This window comes from Hesperophylax consimilis, chromosome 1, assembly GCF_061612785.1.
Source record: "Hesperophylax consimilis isolate HC1 chromosome 1, BYU_Hcon_1.0, whole genome shotgun sequence".
NCBI lineage: Eukaryota > Metazoa > Arthropoda > Insecta > Trichoptera > Limnephilidae > Hesperophylax > Hesperophylax consimilis.
The window spans coordinates 14,264,806-14,286,936 of record NC_142836.1 but is presented as its reverse complement, the minus strand read 5'-3'; the positions used below and the strand labels follow the sequence as shown (position 1 = coordinate 14,286,936).

The 22,131-nt window shown below is 34.1% G+C and overlaps 1 protein-coding gene across 1 annotated transcript in view; it reads left to right on the top strand.

Annotated features, from left to right (window-relative positions):
• The window catches only part of LOC149426324 (uncharacterized), a 54,122-nt gene that overhangs the window by 18,254 nt on the left and 13,737 nt on the right, over nt 1–22,131 (top strand). The window lies entirely within an intron of this gene.

The following is a 22,131-nucleotide window of genomic DNA, read 5'->3' as shown; positions in this document are numbered from 1 at the left end:
AATACATTAAGCTTAACGTTTAAGTAGGTATATAAAAAAACTTTCGCTATATTGCAGAAATAACAACAAAAATATGTGTTTTCACGCTTTTCCATTTTGAATGTAGGTACACATTATTATAGAAAATTTTGTTGGAAATAAAATCTTTATTCTCATATTTTTGTTCATTGTTTTGGGGTGTTATGCCGTGTTGCGCTAACTCCTTCTTTAGCCAACGTTTCGGACAGCATTGCAGTGTCCATCATCAGGGCAGATGTGTTATAAATATTTATTTAATTATAAATAACACATCTGATGATAGACACTGCAATGCTGTCCGAAACGTTGGCTATAGAAGGAGTTAGCGCAAGGCTGGCAGAACCAAGATTTCCTCATTGGCGCGTAACCACTTTAAATAAAAATGATACGTTAATGTTAGCTCAGAGGGTTGGAGCTGGCAACACGGTATCACAACCTCATACATAAGCTCACATTTTAACACGACCTCAAATAACACATCTGCCCTGATGATGGACACTGCAATGCTGTCCGAAACGTTGGCTAAAGAAGGAGTTAGCGCAACACGGCATAACACCCCAAAAACAATTAACAAAAATACTTTTTGCCGTGAAAATCTTAAATCATATTTTATTCTCATAGCTCATTATTTGTGGTGGTTACGTATACAACGCTTTATTTTTTATATTTACTTCGATGCCCAAGACACAAATCAATGACAATCTATTTGAATAACACTAATATTAATATTGTAATACTTTTCGAGTCAAAATCAATCTATCCGTCCTGACGTCTTTTTCATATTGACAGATGAATGATTGAGTTGGTTGATGAACTTAGCGTTCATACTTATATTGTTTGCTTGATAGTTTTCTGTCAAAACTTTTTGTCTACAGATACATCGTCCATTGGTACACGACTCGGACAACATTAATTTTTTCAAATAATGTACTTGCAAGAGAGTAAATACCTTATTATTGTGTGTTTACTTTTGTTGTTTTTGTAAATTGCGTTCACCGGCATTTATTTGAATACTTGTTTTACTTTTATGAACTTAGTTATGCGTGTCTCCTGTTTTTCTCAGCTGTACAAGACAGCATTTATCAGTAATTTCTTTCTTTTGCAGCCCAAGATGGAAATTGCGAAATCGATGGTGTTGACAGTGTCGAGTGGATTTTTTTGAAAGAGATTAGTATATTAGACATAAACACAGAAGACATATTCCAAGGAAATACTAATAATGTGATTGGTAAACAGGTTATATATTTTATAGTGATGTGGTGTTTGTTAATCGTCGATGTTTTATATTATGTAATAAATTTTCCCTGAAATACGACTACAGTAAAGATTTTTTGTGTGGAAGGTAAATTAAGCTTAATTTTTATGAAGAAGTGTGATTGTGGTGGGCGGTTGCGAGGCGAATTCCGGGCGGACCCCGGGCGGACACCGAGCAGACCCCGGACGGACACCGAGCGGACACCGAGCAGACCCCGAACGGACACCAGGTGACACCGGGCGGGTGGCGTCAATTTGATTTTTATGCAAATCTTCGATTCTATTCCGAGATTGATGGAAAAAAAACAACTGACCTTCAAAACATGAAGATGGTCAATATCAAAAAACTCTGTGTAAAGCCCGTTCAACGCCGGGGACCAGCTAGTACCTAATAAAACTATAAAAAATATGCAGAACAATGTAATTACACAAATTGAATATAATATAAATCCCCGTAGTCCCCGTCCCCGTAAGAAATTCTAATAGCATACAACATGCCTCCTTTGAAGAAATTTTTAAGTATGTTATTTTGGAAGATAACCTCTATGCACATGCCGAGTTGTAATTAAATTAAATTCTGTCGATAGAAAAATATCACAGAGTTAGGTTAAAAATTTTTTTAAACAAGTCTATTACGACTATCATTCGAATTTACTAACCTCCCTTTCAAACCATCTTCTTCTTCTTTTTGAATACTTATCACTGAGCCCGGAATTTATTAGCACAAATTACTGCATCTCCTGAACGAAAGTGGATGTTCTATTAAGTAATGTTATTTGATTTTCTAGCAATAAAATCGGTCACACAAACGGACGCCCTGAATTCTCCACCTGAACAATTATACGTCGAACCGAAGCTTGTAGGAACAAGATTCATTTTATCTCCGACCGCACTCTTTGCTGAATATGAAGAAAGGGAGACGTTGCTCTCTTACGGACTTACTGTAGATTTTACCTGTGGAACTTTAACAAGAAAACTGGTGAGCTAAGAATAATCTGTTATCGCGCTGGTCTTATGAGATTTTATGAGAAGAGGTGTCCAAGAAATATATATATAAAAAATTAACAAAACACTAAAAATTATTCAAAACGATAACATATTGTTAACAGCTGTATATCTACCGATCAACTTCTGCAATTACCTCATAAACCAACAATTATTTATCTGTGTCAGTCAACAGTCGCTATTATTTCGAGTGTTACCGATTACGTTCGAATGTGATACTCTTTTGGAAATATCATCATTGTGGGTCTAGGTGGGTATTTTTGAAATTTATCTTTTTGCAAGTAGGTGAATAAATATTTTGACTCATATAAGGCACAATTTCACCAATTTAAATCACCATTGTTATTCATGTATCCATAGCATTCAAATAATGGATATTTTAGAGTACTTTCCGGTACCTGAATCAAATTACCAAAACTGACAGGCACTTCTTAAATTACCCCCCCCCCCCCCCAGAATTAATAACAGAAAGTTATTTTTCTAATGGCCTAGGCTTTTTTCAGAATCCGGAAAACGGTTAAGGTAAAAGACAAATTTACAAAGTAGGTACCTCAAAATCATATCTTCAAAATAGGACTATTACAACCATGAAACGCTTGATCCTATCAATCTAGCGCATTTGGTCCTATTAATATCATTTAGTATCTAATTGAATATTATGCGTAGGGTGACGTTAATTGAAGAATTTATTTTTTAATTTACAGGTCATCCGTGTATCGATCATCGATACCAACAATCATAATCCAAAATTTCTTCCTGGAGATAAGTACGAGTACAAAATCTTTACTCCGATGCCGCCAGGAATACCTATTTCCACCTTCTATGGCGTTATTCAAGTTCTGGACTACGATCTCACCACAGAACGCATCTTATTCGATATTGCGACAAATGATTACCTCGAAATGGAATACGATACGGTGGACGGCTCTAAAAAAGTACATACTGGGATTTTGAGGACGAAAAACGCAATATTCGAGCTAGTCGATCCTTTGGTCCTCCAGATATTCGCAACCGTAAGTAAATATAAAATTAAATTATCATGATGATTGCCTTGGTTGTCAAACGAGTGTTCCAACGAGCGTTAACTGAAGTAGATTTGTGTGGACTTGAATTTATATCTTCCAATGACAGGATTTTAAAGAGACTGTGCATCTTAATGTTGTTGAAATCAAGAAATATTTGTTTTTTCAGACTTATTTAACGAATCATGACATTTTTTAGGACTTGGATAAAACCGGTGATGAGCCCAGAACAAGTGTCGCTACCATCACCCTTACGACCCTTTAACTCAACTGCCTACCGCGCCACAGTTCTCCAGCACTTACTACACGGGGACCATCAGGGATGGACATTTAACTCTCGATGATCAAATTGAAATATCATTTGGCTACACAGATGATGTTGTCCTATCAGTATCTATGGGTAACACATTTTCTTTGATTTGTTACAAACATTTCCAATCGGGCTAAAAAATGTCACATTCAAAATGAATGGTAATTTTATTTTCTGGAATGTGGATTAAATCCATTACATAGAAGAATTTCGTGTAAAAAAAGGTTATTAAGTATTTTGAAAATTTTGTATTATATATTTTTTAATGCACATCTTTTGAGATCCGTGACTTAACCAAATTTCAAGAAAAGCTATGACGGTAATTCAGAAACTAAAAATATAATTGCAATTAAAGTCGGTTTGAAAATAAACTTGTAATATATATGATATTTTGTGTATTATCGCCTTTCGCCCTATCAGTATCTCTGTTTTTGCGTAAATCAGTGTTGACATCTGAGTGATGACGTTAATTAAAAACACCATTGGTTTTTGATGCATTTAAATCAATATTGATATTGCAGTTTACTATTATTTGTTATGAGGGGATAAGTATTATTATCTGGAAGCGAAAATACAAAACAGAATTTTTTTCAGATGAATATTTTTCCGTAACAAACATTGGAAACATTATTTTCATTTCACTAAAGGGGGTTATTCCAGAAGACATAGTGTCGGCTAATGATCATTTCCTGTTTTCTCTATTCGCCGAAAAGAAAAATACTCAAGGGGGTTCTGCAACAATATATATATCCATTCAAGACGGTAATTATAATTTCCATTATATGTTTATTTATTATTATATATTTATATATTCTAAGCCCATATAGGCTTTAACAAACATCTGATATACATAATAGTTTAGTGAAACAGTAATCAAGAAGTAAAATATGCTATTAATTATATAGAAATTCAATGCAAAAGAATTTTACTATACTTAGCTTAATTATTAATATTCTTGAGGCATATTATTACAGCCTTATAAACTATATTCCGTGCAGTTAAACACATCTACAACTTGTTCGAAAGTACCTATTGCCAACTTTATGTAATATAGCTACAAGCGAGTATCTAAATAACTCCGTCCTGATTTTTCTTGCAATTAAAAAGAATTTTCGATCGAGTAGTGCTAGTTTGTATGTTGAAAGTGATTAAGCTCTATAAATCAGGGCGGTCTATAATTCCATTAACAATTTTAAAAATAAGAGTATAATCAGGAAGATAATGTTATGATTTTTTTTTTTGCTATTGCGTACACAAAATTGTTTATTTTCGTAATGAATTACAAAAATCATTAGTTTTTTACCAAAAAAAAAACGGCCTTAACCTTATTTTGCAAGTCTCGATATTTTGGGAAAGAGTTTAACTAACCTTTTTTCGTGATACAGTTCTAAGTGAATAATCGATCCGGGTCAACATTTTATGATAATCTTTAAATGCACATTAAATTAACTGTTAGACGCGAAATTAATAAGAAAACTCAATTCTTTTGTGAAAAACCATCTTTATTTAAAATCTACATATTTGAAAAAGTTTTCACAAAGCGAAAAGTCCCATATTTTAGTTCTAAAATAATAAAAACTTATTAAAAGTACGAATAAATGTTTGCATTGTCTTTCTAAGCACCTACCAAATGTAAAAAAAATATTTTAAATATTCACAAAAAAAAAACATATTACCGACCGCTGAAGCGTACATTCAATAAATTTAATACAGGCTAAGAATTTGGTGTGGAATTAGGAATAAAGTTTCTTTTTTATATAACTGGGAGCCTACTAAGATACATTGAAATAAAATATTAATAGATTTTTTCAAATTTTTATTTTTTTCATTTATTTATAAACATTCAAACCTGCTGAACCACTTATACAGTTGTCAGCAGATACCCATTACCAACATGTTATGTAATTATATGGTACATTTTCAAACGGTGTGTAGTATAATAAAGATAATTGTATATTAACAAGTAATCAATGGGTTAAATTAACATAATAGTATTAATATATAAATAGTAGTTATTATATAACAAACAAGTACAAATGAACAGTCACATCAACAGTTTCATAGAGGAAGGTAGGTAGGGTAGACCGAGGCTATTCGGATCACTTTTTATGTTTTCTTGAAAAAAATTTAAACTAATGCATTTTCGAAAAAAAAATTTATTTAATATTAAGCATTCGACATTTTTATATGTTTTAATTTTAATGATCATAACATATAGCAACTTCGAAAAAACATATGACTATTACTGTAGACCTCTCCACTGATCCGAATCACCACATATATATGCGGTGATTCGGATCAGTGGTGGGGCTACTCGGATCAAACCCGAAAAAATAGTTAAGTATGAAAAAAAAACAAAAACCAAAAATAGGTTTTAGAACCAATAACTAATATAAAAGTATCATGACACTTATTATACTCTTATTGGCTTACATACCGCACAAATAAAAACTTTATTAAACACTTTCTTGTCGTAACATTTTTCATGGAACCATTCTTTGCAAGAAGAACATTGAATCCAATCTCCCTTTAAAGGGTGTACAAAAGCTTCATTGCAATAAATGCAAAACCACTTTCTTGAAGCCTCAACCGATGAAAAAGCTGTTACGGAAGATTTTTTAACTTTAAGTCCCGGGGTACCTTTTCCTTTGAACTGTAATTTTGGGCGGTTTTCGGCGAGAGATCTTTTGATTTCCTTTGCATTCGAGACTTTAATTGCCTATTTTTAATGCCATGTGTGAACTGTGACCATCCAATATGACAATAACTTTTCCAAGTGTGCAAAATTTTCTGAAATGTTTGACCCATAAACCAAAGGTTTCAGTTGTGACCCAGCCTTTCTCTGTCATGCAAACTTCTGTATCTGGTGGTATTTCAATCATAAATTCATCCTTTTTACGTTTATCCTTATACAGGACAAATGAACGTATGAATGATCCAACTGCATTCATACAAGCCAAAACAGTTACCTTTTGACCTCGTTCGACACTTGTCATTGATACCACTTCACGACTTCCCTTTTCAGAAATAATATGCGGAGGATGATTATTTGGGGGCATGCTGGATTCGTCCATATTATAAATGCATGCTGGTTTTCCTTGTAACTGACAGTCTCTTATTACCTTTTACAGTGTGTCATAAAAATTTGAAATTTTGTCTGGGTCCATTCCGTTAATCCTTGCTCGAGATAGTCCTACTGGTTTTCTTATGGAGAGGTATGAATGACACGTAAAAAAACTATGAAACCAATCTTGACCTGCCATTCCAACCTCTGAATTAAATATTCGTTGAGCTTGATTACCAAGACGATTACAATAATCAAAAGCGTATTTCCTGACCATTTTTGAAGTAATGCCGAATCCACGTTTAGATAAATAAACAAACCTTTCCGCAAAACTGTTTTCCAGATTCAATATCTATTGCAGGTCTTGCTCCTGAATTAGAGATGATCCTGGTGATGAAGTCGTATGCCTTTGTAATGTCATGTATGGGATTCCGTAGCTCACAGCAGCACTGCGTAATCCCATTTCACCGGATTTGACTATTAACAATCTAACGGCTTCATCCATTGCAATTTTCGATTGTTGATTGATTAGTCGTCTTTTTCAAGTAGTTGCGCATCATTAGTTTCAAATAAAAATATAAAACAATTAACGCACCGAATTTTAAAAGCATTAAAATATGATCCAAATAGCCCCCCCACTGTCGGTCCGTTTAACCTCACATTTATTAATATGATATTTACTCAAAATAAAGTACAAAAACATACAAAATGCAATTTATTGCGCTTTAATCTGTTTACAGAGCATTTGATTGATAAGTATATAACATATGAACATGACTAAATAGCTTACCTTTTCAGAAAAAACACTAAGAACGCAGAGAACAATATTACATCAGGCATTTATTTGAGACGTAACTTGTGCGATTTTCACACATATCGATTTTTAGCAGTCAACCCACGCAATCTGTAATATCGGTAATTTTACTATTATGGCATCAGGTAGATGGGGACGCTATATCCAATTTTTTTCATTGTCATTTGGTTACAATAGCCAAGATATATCCATATTGCTTAGCTTGATCCGAATAACTCACCTGATCCGAATAGCCTCGGTCTACCCACATGAGATATTACAAAATTATAAATCGTAATGTGAATTCCAATTAGCAATACAAGGGCTTCAGTATGGCATCAATATAAATCATCTGTATCTAATAGCCAACTTCTAAGATTATATTTGACTTTAGCAGTACCTACCTTTATTATTATTTTTTATTTATTTTGTATATCGATGTAGGTAAGTAGATATTTCACTAGGTTATCATTTATCATTTTCTAATACTTATAAATCAGGTACACAAAGATACAAAAATATGAATAAAAAACCGTTACTAAAACCGGGTAGAAATTTCTTCTTGTGAATACGCACCTCGTCCGTGAGTGTACACGAAGAGATATTGAAGTGGATGAGTCAATAAAGAAAGAGTCAATAATACGATTAATAATTTAGTTGATGCAAATGAAAACAAAGTCTTTTCCACATTTTTTCAACGATTAACGGTAGAAAGTTTGTTCAGTTTCATCAAATGAATAATCGCCTGTTTTATCCATTATATCCGGGCGAGAGGTGATGAGTTTTTAAGTTAGGTGCATTGATGAAGTCAAATTGTTCAAGAGGTTGATTCACAACATTTTCCATTGGAAATCAAGACAATTTATTTGCAGGTTAGTTTTAAGCATCAATCAGATAATACATTTATTTGGAAATATATCCGCTTGACATTCAATTTCAAATAGATTCGCTGTTTTTGAACGTGTTTTTTTTTAGAAACAGATGAAAGACATTTTTTTTAGATTTTAATATTGCGAACGGACACATGCAATTTAAAATATTTACATTTTAAACGCAAGCATAGATTTTTTTAAATCGGCGTGTGAAAAAAGATCCTAATAATAAATTTTGTAAGCATGTTAAATAAGAATGGAGCCATAGGTGTTCCCTGAGATATGCCGGACGTTACTTCAATCTACTTGTTTTTTCTTCTTTTCTCTTATCACGCAAATAAGGAAAAAACATATAAAGTAGGAAATCTTACACCGAAAACGTGTATAATCACCTCCCGAGGTGAAATTAATAACATTCCTTTTATTTTTTCCCTGTATTTATAGAATGCATTATTTGGAATACTAATAAGCTAGAACAGTATTATTAACATTCAAAGAAAATTCACATGTTTTCAATCGTATGCATTTATGAAACCTTAGTGTTTGTTAATGGTGTAAGTTGCCTATTATGTTTCTGTTTTTGAAGTGAAACTTCTTTAGGCGCGTAATGGATTTTCGGGGACGGAGTAAAACCGAGTCAGGATCGACACGAAAATGCGGGTACCCCCACCACCGCTCACCGTTCACTGTCCCTCTCTCACCATATGCGCTTGTTGAGGTGGGGGAGCCGCTCACGAACGTTCTCTCTCTTCTCTTCTTTCCTCTCTCTCAGACACCAGCGAACTGCGCCACGCCAAGCATCAGCTGCTTGGTTAGTATACTGCGTCGTGAGTGTAATACGAGTGAAATACGTAATTGATTGTGGTTCATACGGTTTGGTACAGAATTTCAGTGTTAAAAATGAGTAGTGACGAGATAGAGGTGATGAACACATCATTGTCATTGTAATTTCTTTGTAATTTTTAATTGTAATATTGTTATTTATGTAATATTGTATACTTGTGAATAAATTGAAAATTTTTGGAACTATACATTAATCGAACGTCATTCATCTATAAGAAAATATTAGAAAAAGCAAATCCATGCTTCGTCGTTGAATTATTTAACCTCTAATTTTCAAACTAACCTAAGAGAGAAAATAGAGATGATGAAATGAAAATAGAGAGAGAGGAATACTAGAAGTTTCACTTCTGTCTTGCGTAGGCTTGACACACCCACTTTTTTTTATAAGAAGTCGGCATGTATATACTTATAAATGATTTTATTTTGCAGGTCAGGGTGGAATGTGTCCTACTTGATAGTATTGGTGACGTATCGATTTAATATAAAATGTGATCATAAATTATGTAATGTCATATATTATGGAAAACTCTATGATTTATATTTTAAAAATAATATACATATTAATTTTATAAATAAACTGTTTAGTTATACATAATGTATAAGTATAATGAGGAATTCTTTAATTTGTTTTTCAATTAAGTCAATTCCATTGCGTTATGTAAATGTATAAATCAACCGTATTGTTGATTTCCATTAAATAAAATAAATATAACAGCTTATAAAATAAAGTCACATTTCTACAGAAGAACTAGTTTCCTTTACTATTTCCAAAATCTGGAACTCTCTCCACCAGTGGCGGTTTTCACTGAAGGGTGCTTGCGCAGTGAACTCTCATATACTCGTATTAGCACATTTTAATAAACAGTGCGCCATCATCGCCATCACGAAATTCCGCCTCTAAATCCACGCCACAGAAAAATACGATCGAATAGCAACCCGACATTCCCATGAATTATAGAATCAGCACAAAAGACTTCGTACAAAAAAAAACAAAACAACGCAATCCCCCTGACGGTGAAATCCAATAACCTACGCCATAAAAAACAATCTTTGGGCGCCGCGATAGTGGAATGTCTGATGTCATGTGACCTCCAGAGTTACCGAGATCGGCCGAGTCATATCGGTCACCGCCCGCACCGGTAGCTTAGATGAATTGTGCTGGTCGGCATCTGAACTAGAGGTGGGTCCTGTGAGTACTTTTCGTTACTAGGAGGTACAGTGAGTACAGGTACAAAAAAATAGCGGTTACAAAATACTCACAAGTATTTTATACCGACCTGAGATTTGATTAATAATAAGTAATTTGTAAACTGTACTCAGATAATTTCTGCCCACAACGATTCCCCACAAATTCCCCCAATAATTATTTGACTCCGTGAGTACAGGTACAAAAAAATAGCGGTTACAAAATACTCACAAGTATTTTATACCGACCTGAGATTTGATTAATCATAAGTAATTTGTAAACTGTACTCAGATAATTTCTGCCCACAACGATTCCCCACAAATTCCCCCAATAATTATTTGACTCCGTAGGGGGGGGGTTGTTAGAGAATTTCTGTGAAAAATAATTAACCACAGTAATTTTTAAAATCCATGTTTGTAGAAAATTTCTAAAGGAAGTATGGGGGAGGACAGAATTGATGTAAAAGGTTATTCCCCACAAAAAAATTAAATATGTGATTCCCCACAGTAATTTTGCTTAAAAATACCTACCAAAAATAGTACATTCCTGCATTTCTCCAACCATTTGCTTTTAAACAACTAGTTCAACAGATTTTTTTTAAATTTATTATTTTAATTTCGGCTTTCAACTAGAAAGCAGTTGCATTTACTGACTTGTCACATTTATTCTTGTTAGGTACCTATACCTAATACTACAGGTACCTAACAAGAATAACTGCGATAAGTCATTAAATGTACCCATACCTAATACTATACAATGTTGAAATATAGTGTATTTACATTTTTTAATTTCGAGTTCGTATAAAAGGGGTATTTGTATCAGACGTAATGGTGACACATAAGACTGTAAATGGGGCCGGTGATCCCAATCTGTGAAGGCGGAAGGCGTCCTTCAGTGGCGTGGAGGGGTAGAACGGGGCCGTCTCTGTAGCCGCTGTAGAGCTGGTCCGATCGCTTGTCGCTTCTTCTTGATACTGATTCCGGGTCTGGTCCGAAGGGGTAGGCAAGTCCGTGGTCCAGGGTGAGGCGGGGGTCAGAGTGAAAGAAGGCGAGCAGAGGCAGAAGTCGGAGCGAGGTAGAGGGCAGAGCAGAGAGAGAGGTGTAGAGCTGGTGGTGTTTTCTGGAGATCTGCCCTTCCGAGGGACTGTTTCACGTTTTATAGGCCGCCGGCGGTCGCGCGACGCTCACACGGGCCCACTTTCTCTTTGATTCCTGGAATCTAGGACCGCGTTGTGACGCGATCACGGCGCTCCGCCGGTCCATTCACCGCCTCTCGGCCGGTAATTTCAGGCCCGTGGTCGAACGCGACCACGGCCTTTCTTTGTTCGGGCACGATACTCAGAATCGCGCCCGTGGAACATTCTGACGGCAAATCACCTCACACGCCGTGACGGCGCACGGGTACAATCCCCCACCACTTTTGGGCTCCCAGCCCAATGTCGGGCGCGAGTCATGCTAATTGAATATAAGCAGCCACATAATTGAAAATAAATTAGTTCATCTTTACCACCGAAACCAAACGTTTTATTTATCTACAAGTGACTCCTGCCCAACATCTGCCTCACCTCGCCAATTCTTCTGCTCCAAGATCTTCTGGTGTTACCTCCTCAAGACAAGCCGGCCCTCCTCTGGAAAACCGCCAACGCCAGAAGCGAGCAGAGACGACAGCACACCCAGTGCCCAACATTCACCAAGCCTGGGTGCGGGAGGCAGATTTCATCAAATATTACTACTATCATCATCATCGGCCGTAAAGGAGCATTCTCATCGGTTGAAGACACGGTTTGGACCCGGCGCACACTGGGGCAAGATTGATGAAAAACGCCATTTATTCACAGGGACGTTTTTAAGAGAAAATTTGAATAGGGAAAGGAAGGTTATAAAAAAACAAAAATTTTGAATACATAATATATGTAAACTTTATTATATACACGATTTAAATAAATAAATAACAAACAAAAAAATCATTCTCTTTATCCGACTTGTTTGAGTCAAAATCACTATCATCATCACCATCACGATCATCATAATAATCGTAATCGTCACTATCATTATCATCATCCTCACCTGTCGGCTGTAATGATGGAGCCATTAGCAGTTCTACCGCTTCTATGGGGAGTGTGGTCAACTTTTTTTTGGCTGCTTCCAGAGGATCTGACGACAAAAACAACAAACTGAAAACATATTTTATAATTCCTTAGAGTTGAGTGTACGTATTACATCACCCTGAGCGAAGACCAAACGCTTAATGGTAAGATTGAGCATTGTCTGCAAATCAACATGAACTGAAGTATCAATAATTGATTTTTGCAGTCACTGGGTAACATTCCTTTTTTGCGGCCTGTACAATTTTATAAGACGGGTAAAGTTTTGTAGCATTTGATCTTATTACTTTGTATTGGTGTCGAGATAATCCCGCTTCCACTACGAGTGCTACAGCATCCTCTCCTGACATAGTAACAGTTTCAAGAGAATTTTTATAAGCTTTTAAATATTTACTGGGACTTGATGAATGAGATAAAATATCAGTGATTGCTATAGACGCCTCTGTCTGTCCTGTAGTTCTAAGTTCCATTTGTGTGGCATAAAGTAATTCAGTTAGAGGAGTAGACTTTCTCAAATCCAGATTCTTTTGTCGTTTTTTTCGTTTTGTACTCTGATCAAAGGTAATTTTCGGGTGACCGGGACCACCGTGTTTTAGTGTAAGATTAGGAAAATAAATTGATGAATCCAGCAATGTTTTATTTTTCTCCAGAAATCTTACTTCAATCCGGTGCCCTGCTACCCATCGTGAATAGTGTTCCAATTTGAAGCGATTTATCCTTCTCGAAATATGTTTTCTGGGATCACCGATGCATCCTGTCCTCAACTCCATTTCCTTTTGCAGCGAATTTAGTTGATCTAGAATGTGTACGTGTCCATAGTTCTCATGAATAAGGTATCAGAATTCACACCTGTGTGAAAAAAAGAAAATGAATAAATTTCTCCGTTCGGTTCACGTAGTTCTGTATTTGTCACGAGGCATAAAAACCGCTGAATTGCGTTGTGCTATATCTGTCACCAACTGACACAACTTAGTCTCTCAGAAAACGCGTTCTATCTTTGTTCTATTATGACCAGATATGTGGTATAAACAGTTTTAGGAACCGAGACCATGAAGTTTTATCTTTGAGTTACACTTTACCACCTTACGTCCAAAAAATGGAAATTGAATGTCAGTGATGATTATTTTGAAATAAATCTCTATTCTGACAGGTTTTGTAACTAACATGATATTAAATTCTCTGATCCCGAGTTTTTAAAAAAACTGTTCATTTTAATTATAGCTACCGATCACATTAAAATAATTCATAACTTAAAAAAGTGTACATATGTGCAAGATTTTAAAAGTGATTCGTAAATAACAATAGTTACTGGTCCTAAAAGTGTTTGAATGATAGCCCGGGGGTGCCCGGAGCTCAACTAATCTCTAAAAGAATATCATTTTTCTAAAAATCACTGCTATATTTTTGTATATATTTGATATACAATTTTATCTGTCAAAATAATTGATAATGTTCAAAATATAATGTGAAAAAATAAGATAAATACTTGAACATGATGGTTCCATACTCACTTTTGGGATTTGTAATAGGTGTCTTCCGAAATAAATACTTGAACTTGAGGTTTATGCTGGCACTTGTAAACGGCGTATTATCTGCACGAGTGTTCGCTCTGTACTGAGCGGTGTCACAGGTAGAAGGGTATGGTCAAGGGTTTCTACCTGCTATATAATAATGCTACAACTATCGAGGTACCTCGAAACAATTGAAGCGACATCGTATTATTGAATTTTAATTTTTTGTTTATGTATCAACTTCTGGTATTTGGCCCCAGTGTGCGGCGCCTAAATCTACAGTCTTCTGCGGACTCCCGTCCAGTACAGTACCTATCAAATTATATGGTATTATCAATGTTTATGAGTGCGGGAAAAGTGTTCTTTTTGTCTTTTCTTTTTTTTTAAATAAAAATTTTCACATACCATACTAGGCTAATGCCCATATTATGGTAGCCGTATTTGGCAATTAATCTCTTTTGGTGAATCACTTTTAACAGAGGCAGTAAAAGTCGAGGACAAAAAGCCTTTCTAAAAATATTTCCGCGTCATAAGGGTATGCGTTCTTACCTTAAAAGAAAATATGTGGCGTCAATAGTCAATATTCCTGTTGCGGCATTACAATACACGTAGGTACATTTTTTAGGATGCCTAAATGAAACGATGGTTGTCGGTTGAAGAGAACAAATCAGAGTGGCGTGATGAAATATATTTTAAACAAATATATTTGCAGTTAAATAAATATACATTATAAGAAGGTGGAAATACATATTACTCTGTTGATAATAGTTTTTTACTGGTAATTTAATTTTTAAGCCGAAACGTAAATTCAGTTTGATTAGTCTTACAATAGAAGTTAAGAATATTTTTATATTAACGTCGAAAAAATCTTGATGTTTTATTTTTATTCTTTACGCGTAAAATTTTTGTGATGGTTTAAAAAAATTCAATGAATATCAATAGCTTCTCACATATAATTCAAATTCACATCCAAATAAAAATCAAAGAAAGCGGTAACGAAAATCCACTGAATCTTTATGGTTCACGGAAAAACCATTTTTCTATCACAATGTTATTTATATTGACATAACTGTAGGAGGAATAAATAACCTCAGGGGGGTGCGAAGTTGTCGGAGTATTATGCAATGACATAGAATACCCCTGATTTGTCGTTAATTAAATCAACTCAGAGGGTGCGAAGTTGTCGGAGTATTATGCAATGACATAGAATACCCCTGATGTGTCGTTAATTAAATCAACTCAGAGGGTGCGAAGTTTTCGGAGTATTATGCACTGACATATAATACCCCTGATGTGTCGTTCATTAAATAATCAGAGGTTGCAGGTACGAATCCTGGTTTGCGCAAATACATTTAAATAAATAAATAAAAATTTGTATTTGTTATTTTGCCAATTTTCAACACAAATGAAATAAACAGATCGTCCGTCAGTGACTTCACCACGGATGCCTTCGGAAGACGAAAGATCGGTAAAACTTAAAAATAATTAGACACCTTACTAACAACTTTTTTTCATAGTTTTTTTAATGTTATGTGAAACTGCACAAGAGTCCCAACTGCTCCCAACCGTCTGGAGCCAGTGAGACTATGGCATCAACAATTGTGGTAAGTTGTGAGGCTGAATGTAGCGGGGAGGAGAAGGAGACGAGGAAGAGGAAGTTGGTAAAGTACCTGACTATTCAGATCTGGTTACCACACACGGTCAAAGCCATTTCAAGCAACGTTTCAATTCGATAATATATATAAACAAAGATTAATTTTGTTCAACTAAACTTAGTTCTTGCCTACTAACAACTAACATAGCCAACTATTTGGTAGAATATCACAATCATACACCCTGTTTCTTCTAAATGGTTTTTTCATACATATGTATGTGAATGGTTTAAAATTTTTGAATTGATGTAAATGGTTTTTTCATACACATATAAAACTATCGACTGCCTATACTCCAGTGTTTTGTTTATTTCTACTGTTTAATAGAGAGCTTTTCATCATATGGGGTTTATTTTCGATACACGAGCGTATATAGCGCGCGAACAGTCACCATCTCACGCCACTAACTCTCATATCAAGTACGTCATTTTGGTACCCAAAGGTATGTCAAATAAGATTTGCTAATATATTTTAATCAATACATTATGTGGCATGTAGTAGGACGATTATATTTCAAAAACTAATATACTTGAAATACGATAAAGTGCAAAACTAATCATTTTTAATATATTCTTGCTTCTGTAGTGGTGAACTGGATGGATAAAGTGCAAGCTAGTCATTTTAAATAAATTCATGCTTCTGTAGTGGTGAACTAGGTAGATAAAGTGCAAGCTAGTCGTTTTAAATATATTCATGCTTCTGTAGTGGTAAACTGGGTGGATAAAGTGCAAGCTGGTCATTTTAAATAGATTCTTGCTTCTGTAGTAGTGAACTGGGTGCATAAAGTGCAAGCTAGTCATTTGGGTGGATAAAGTTCAAGCTAGTCATTTTAAACAGATTCTTGCTTCTGTAGTGATAAACTGGGTGGATAAAAAACAATCATTATTTACCTCTTTATCGCTTGAAGTTTGGATGAAAACCATCACAAGACAATTACGTAAAACAAAATACGATAAACGCCGCAATGCAAACAGTATTCTAAATTTTTGTGTTTCTAACAGATCGTGAAAAATTAAGTGGCACATTAAATTCTACAAAAGAATATAAGAAATAACTATGATTTCCCCTTACACGGAGTAAATTGTGTCAAGTAATCTTTTCAAATTATTAGTAATCTGCTTAAAAATGGGATTGCAGGCCGTTTCATGATAAACGTTTAGTAAACTCCGAAGAGATGGGAATACGTGTTCATGATTCTGCATTTGCCTTGAATTATATGAACATATGTTGCGTCAAGGTGAAAATACGTTCGTATTTTATTAAAAGTTCATTAAGAAACCTATCAATTCAATCGTTAAGGGCCTGCAATCCCTTTTATAACCGGATTACTAATAATTAGCGACATTCAATGTCAGCAAATTTTTACCATGTAATACCAATATACAGGATGTCCGGAGGTAAAGTGCACTAACTTCGGGGGGTGATTCTACATGAATAGACATATGTGTATAGAAAAGATAATAAATAACTTATTTCGAAATTTTAAGGTAGTTTTTGGTAAAAAAGTTGAATTTTTTGTATGGGAAAAAAATGCTTCATCTAGAATAACTTCTATAAGTAAGTGTACTTTACCCCTGAATACCATGTGTATTTAAATTAATTACGCAATAATCCTTAACCGTATCAGTTTGTTATATTTGATTTTTTTTTTATTTTGATATATAATTTTTGTTATTGTGATTATGATTATAAAATTATTAATATTTATTATTTACTTACTTTATTTACAAAATTTTATATTTAAATGCTAAATGGGCGTCTAAATAAATAAATAACACTTAATACATCTCATGATTTCCTGGTATGGCAAACGCACACCAGGAACTGAATATAAATGTCTTATTTTCCGCCTTTTGCCCAGCAGTTTGTCAGTAAATCTCTCAGCGCCCTAAACTTTAAGATAAAAAACGAAGTAAAATTTTATCGTTGAGTTTTTCCTTTCAGAATAAAACCTTTTACTGATAAGGGGCAATGGTTTGGGAAAGGAAACGGGAATCATAACTAGATTCTAGTTTACCCTCACTATGTACCTATATCCTTTATTGTAAGGGTTACGATTACATTTACCATCTGGGTATATTTTTACATATTTTGCCATACATACCGCAGTACTTAATATTTAAAATATTAATCAATTTTATTTGAGAAGTACCGGTCACGGAAAATATGGCTAAACCTAAAAATACTTCCCAATTAAAACCTTTTAATATTGATCGAAGTATTTTCATCAAATTACTGTTTTGTTTTCCGTTACAATAATAATTAGTATATATGTGTAAAAACGCACTCTGTACCGTTGGTTCAATTCAAAGATTATTTAACGCTAACGTTGAAAACGACCTTCATTCCCAAAATTCGTGATATCTTTTACTTAATTACGCGTAAAAATTCTAATTTTTCTCCGGGAGGGAAATGGCTTGAAAATTATTCAACCTTTTTACATTTTTATCACAAAAGTAGCATAAAAGCATGCTTTAACGTACTATAATGATGTGTAATAATGAGCATCATATTTCTTCTAATTTTTTATTCAAATTAATTTATATCTTGTGAGGAACAACATACCACGTTAATACTCCTCATTTCCTATAGTTGGGAGGAAATCTTCATAGAATTGAAGAAATTAGCATAAAAACTGTAAGCGTCGTCTTTGAAACAGACACACATATGAACCTACCTACTCATTAGTACTTTGTGTAATCGTTCTTAAAGAGTCTACCTTTTTTATTTAGGTACTTTTGTATATTTTTATTAATTTTGTTTCTTAATAATAGTTTTAGTATAATTCAATAATAATATTATTTTTATTGCAGTTTATTCGGCGCACCTAAACAGTATCCATGATAATTTATATATATTCTACTTAAACCTTAATAAAACAATGGTATTCAGTTTGTATAACTGTCTGCAAAATAATATATCTATGACAACTTCTGTTTTATTTCAGTTGTTCACATATTAGCATTTGCAATCAATAGATAGCTCCTTTTCGGAGTGGAGGCTCTGACGATGGCTGTTCGATCAAAATTAACTGAAAACAAATACGATATTGCCTATCCAACACACAAAGTAAAATACATCTAAATCTTCATCCTTAACCATTTCGCAGAATCTAAAGGGATTCCAATTTATGGTGCATATTTGCCCACGATATAACTTTGTATTGAACGTCAACATCAAACGAATTATTCTCCGTTCTAAACATATTATTTGTTTCAATGTACACGAACAAATTTCAGATAATATGTGTGAATTATTTCAGTGATATCGTTAGCTCTTTTTATCAGTAAGTTAGCTCAGATTTATTTGCTCTCAAATAGAAGAAAAAAACATTGGATGAAAGTACATTTAGAAAAAGAAAACCACACGCATTGTTATTAGAGGCGAGAGCGAGAACATACATAAATCTCTTCTGAAACAATTTTTTTTCATTGGATCAGAATTCAAGTCTATCCAAAGGGTTATATCTCGCAAAAAGTTTATTTATTTATTTTCCTTAATTGGTGACATTAATAAATCGGGTTAGGAAATGCCTCAGTATCATATCAAAAATCCTCTACTTGGGACAGATATTCCGAAAATGGAGCATAGTCTAGCTATAATTCTTATTTTCAGTTAAAATAAAATAAATAAGTAAAAAACATACCAAACCACCTAATTCTTTTCGAATTCCGGGAAAACTTTGAATTTGTTTCCCCAGATAGAGCAATACAGATACGAATAATGCTTCCTGATAAAAAGTATTGCTAATTTATTAATCTCTTCAAAGTACTCGTGATTTGACTAAAAACGGGATTACGGGCCATTAACGGAAGAATTGATAGGTATCCTGATAAACTTTTAATAAAATACTAATGTTAGGTCACGAAGTTGGAACATATGTTCACAAAAATCCTCACATTTTCCGTATTTCGTCATTCTACATAATAATTCAGACAAATACAGCTACATGAACACGTGTACCGATATTATTTGGAGTTTACTAAAACAGTATCAGGAAGCGGCCTGCAGTCCCATTTTTAACTGAATTATCAATAATTTGAAGAGATTTGTAATAAATCACCAATAGGTATATATAAATCATTTTTCTCCGGGTTCGCAATGAAAAGCAAAATAGAGACGCCTTGAGGCACCTTATCGTATCAAAGGGTCTTTAGATACTTGAAGAAAGTATAATACATTTGTTCGATGATGTGCGAGCAACTTTACGAGACGTGAGATACAATGAGTCTACATTACTCATACAGTGACAATTCACTGGATTAGATGGACACTACTAACGGCAGTCAAACTAACTTTTCTATTTTTTCCTAAATTTAAGATAATTATATCCTCACTGGGATTTCTGGTTCAGCAAATTTCTTTTTCAGATAACTATTTTATTTTATCTTTATTAAGACAACTTTTCGTTAATTCTTGAATGTTATACCTATCAATGTAACATAGCATTGAAGAAGAAGATAATACAAGTATAAGAAGGTTGATAATACAAGTATCTCCAATCAATATTCATTTAGCAAGTCTACTTATATTGTTGTTAATTGTTTTTATTTTTGTATTATTATTTCTACTATTTTCTTATGCTTCTATACTGTGACGTGAACCTATTGTTTATGGTATATTTATATTTGTACATGTGGATATTAAATAAATAAACGTAAAGAAAATAATCTGTTTGCTTCTCTTATAAATAAGTTATCGGTGTGGCCGTCAGATGGCATGGTCAGTACTAAGCGTTTAGTATTGAAACATGATTAGCAATAGAATACACAAGACGCTTTGTGCCTTATATATTATTTTTACATACTACAATAAATTTTAAATATAAATAAATAATTTTAATAAGTACGCTAACTTTTTTCCAGCAATGAATACCTTTTTTATACATTGTTTACGTAATTTCAATATTCATTTAATTGCAAGAAACATACAAAAAATAATACAAAGATAAATATTTGCATTGGAGGTTGCACAACATAAGTTTCTTCTATTTGGTTTGATGGGCCGTTGACGGAATAATAGTATGTATTTTACCTTTCATCCATTTTGTTATGATTCTATTATTATAATCCGATTAGTTACTGTTTACAACGTTGAAATCGGAGCTTTAAAATATTCTTTGTCCGTAAGCTTATCTAAAAAATATTTTAATTTGTGTTAACAGTACCTACATAATAAATGGATTAGAAGATAATGCGGGGAATTCCAAATATATGACAAAAATGTTTTTTCCCCAATTTTCCCCAGGTGTCTCTCATTTTTTTACCGTAGCTGACTTCTAAAGGATCTCTCTTCCATTCTCTCAAAATTATATTTCCCGTTTTTTTTCTCCGTGATCTTCTGCAATATTATATTTCTGGTACTTATTGTATCTTTATCACATTATTACAAGATTTTAGGATGGCAATTGTAAAACGTAATATTACACAATTTTAAGAATACCAACTGTCCGGAGCACGTGATAATAAACTAATTCTATTAGGGAAATTTTCCGAAGCATTTTTAGAAAGAAAGGACGAGGAGAAGAGTTGAAAGTAGGTACCTGAACATTTGTCTCACCCGAGATTGTAGAATTGGGTAGGTACCTGGCCTGCGATTCTGGAGTTAAACGATCAATCGTTTTCGTATGCGCCGTCTTCGAGTGAAAAACTACTAGTCGTCGCGACTAACTTTTTCGAATGTTTCAATTTTACGTATTCTTGAGCGTCGACCGTCGAAGTTGGTAGAAGAGATAATTATATTGGCACCCCTGTGAATATTGTCTATGTTCCTAATGTTTTTGGGATTTCTATGGTGTGACTGTCAAACAGACAACAGTTATTCGTTATTCAAAACAGAAATGGCTGCGGGACATATTACAAATTGCCAAAAGCAACTCTTAATTGAGCTTGTAAGCTCCGATAAAGACTTAGTAAGTGGGAAATTTTCGCCCACTTTTACATTTGCAGAATCCGCGCGGTAAAACAAAAATTGATAGCTAGACTAGATTTTGACAGCCAATTCCATAGAAACGCCAACAACCTACCACTCGCTGCCCTGTTTCTACTGGTTTTACCCAGTAGTTGTTGTGTGGAATGACTTTTGACGTTTGGCGTCGAAGTATGTACCTTCGACAAATTTCGGGAATAGCAACGACGACCAACGTACGTACTTTCGACGGCGATTACGAGCGCCCTCGATTCAGGAATAGAGCCCCTGAACATTTGTCTCACCCGAGCAAGTAGAACTTGGTAAAATGTGTTGATTTTGATTGATTTATTTTATATATCATTAATAATCTTTACAGAATATATATTTGCAGCGAAATCAAATATTTGGGGCATGTCATCACCGATGACTTAAATGATAAAAAAGACATAGAACGTCAAAGAAGAGTACTGAGTGTGCGAGCTAACATGCTTGCCAGAAAATTCAATAAATGCAGTCCTCCGGTGAAGAAGCAACTTTTCCAAACATATTGTATGAGCTTCTACACTAGCGAGCTATGGACGACATAC